General features: G+C 40.1%; 1 pseudogene; it reads left to right on the forward strand.

Annotated features, from left to right (window-relative positions):
• Positions 1-232: 232 nt before the first annotated feature.
• LOC133513864 (5S ribosomal RNA) lies at positions 233-351 on the forward strand (annotated as a pseudogene).
• The last annotated feature ends 1,402 nt before the right edge of the window (positions 352-1,753 follow it).

Genomic DNA, 1,753 nt, shown 5'->3' on the forward strand with positions numbered 1-1,753 from the left:
TGAGCAGATTTCCAGATTTAGAATCAAAACAAAAGTAACCTGCAGTGAGCTGACAATCATTAAAGTAATGTTTACTTGAAGATTGTAATTAATCAATATGATGTCTTCACAAAGCTAACCTTGAGACCGAGCACAAGGAAGTGAAATCATGTTTTGGAATAACTCCTTTCAGCTATTGTAGGGAAAGTTCACAAAACTATTTTAGTTTCATTATTTATGTAAAAAAAGATGGGCTTTCAGCCATACTACCCGGAGAACGCCCGATCTTGTCAGATCTCGGAAGCTAAGCGGGTTTGTCCCTGGTTAGTACTTGGATGGGAGACTGCCTGGAAATATCAGGTGCTGTAAGCTTTTCTCCCTGGCTAAAATGCAGAGCGGTTGCGTAAGGAAGGGCATCCGCCGTAAAACTGTGCCAAACAAATATGCGTGCATCTGAGATGACATGCTGTGGCGAGCCCTAAAGGGACAAGACGAAAGGAAAAGAAGACGACCACTGATGTAGAAAAGCTCTATTTAAAATTTAGTAGTCGTAGTCGTAGTTGTAGTGTCCTAATCCCCCACTTTATCAAGGCCCACACCCAATGGCGTTGCAGCGGCCACGTCAAATCTTTTTGTACATGCTTTTGTCCACTAAAAAACGGATGGCTGGCCAAAAATGGCACCATGATCATAGTTTGGACACTCCTGGTTGAAAGCGTCACGGACTATTATAATCATTTTGCAACAGAGAGAAACTGGAAGATTGACAGAAAAGTATAGAAGTGGAGGTTCTTAAAGGTTGAAGACCTTTTGTGAATTTTACTGTTGAGTTCCTTGTTTGAGAACAGCAGTTTGTCCAAAAAGTACTGAAATGTTGAACAGTTAGATAGTCTCAGTTTCAGAGAAGGCCAAAGTAAGTGCATCTTTAAGAATCATCCAGACAGTTGAAGTGCAAGATATTCAAACTTTTAGAGGGTAGCAATTCTGGACTAGTATATGGGTAAAGGTGTACAATATTTCCCCTCTGTCTGGATTAGGTGGCATGCCTGGTGTAATGGTTAGCATGTCCTCTCGGTCGAGCCGTCCTCCTTGCTTCGTATGTCCATTGAGCTCTACAAGTGGGAGTTTCTATATTTCGTTGTGCTTTTGTGTGTGTGTGTGTGTGTGTGTGTGTGTGTGTGTGTGTTTCTTGCGACTGCGTCTTCCTCACATATTTCAACACTCATGGTGGATTAATTGAAGACTCTAAATTGTCCATAGGTGTCCATGTGACTGTGAATGTTGTTTATGCCCTGCAATTGGGTGATGACCAATCTGGGATGTATCCTCCCTTTCGCTCAATGTTATTGGTATAGGCGCCAGGACAAATGCAACCCGAATGAGGGCAAGTGGGATGGAAAATGAATGGATGGATTTATTTAAGGGCCAAGCAGTGAAAATAAAGATTTTGCTTTACTTGGCTACAAATATGAAAAAGAAGTCAGCATGCTTATCCTTTGTAATCTTTACCTTTGAGATGTTGTTCTTGTTGGCTGTTCAAAGACCTCAGATTAAAATGATCAGACAATATAGATTTAAAAACTTAACATTAAAACTAACAACAACTCCATTTGGTACTTTTTTTTGTGGATGAACGGAAGTAAATGAAGTTTCTAAAATCCTGAACGAATCTAAAAAAGAAAAGTGTTGTGTTATGTTTCATCCACAAATGTTTGCAGTTCCAAGTGGTATTTAATGATAAAGATGCTGAAGCAGAGCCAGTGAGACTTTAATG

This window comes from Syngnathoides biaculeatus, chromosome 15 (assembly GCF_019802595.1).
Source record: "Syngnathoides biaculeatus isolate LvHL_M chromosome 15, ASM1980259v1, whole genome shotgun sequence".
NCBI classification, from domain to species: domain Eukaryota; kingdom Metazoa; phylum Chordata; class Actinopteri; order Syngnathiformes; family Syngnathidae; genus Syngnathoides; species Syngnathoides biaculeatus.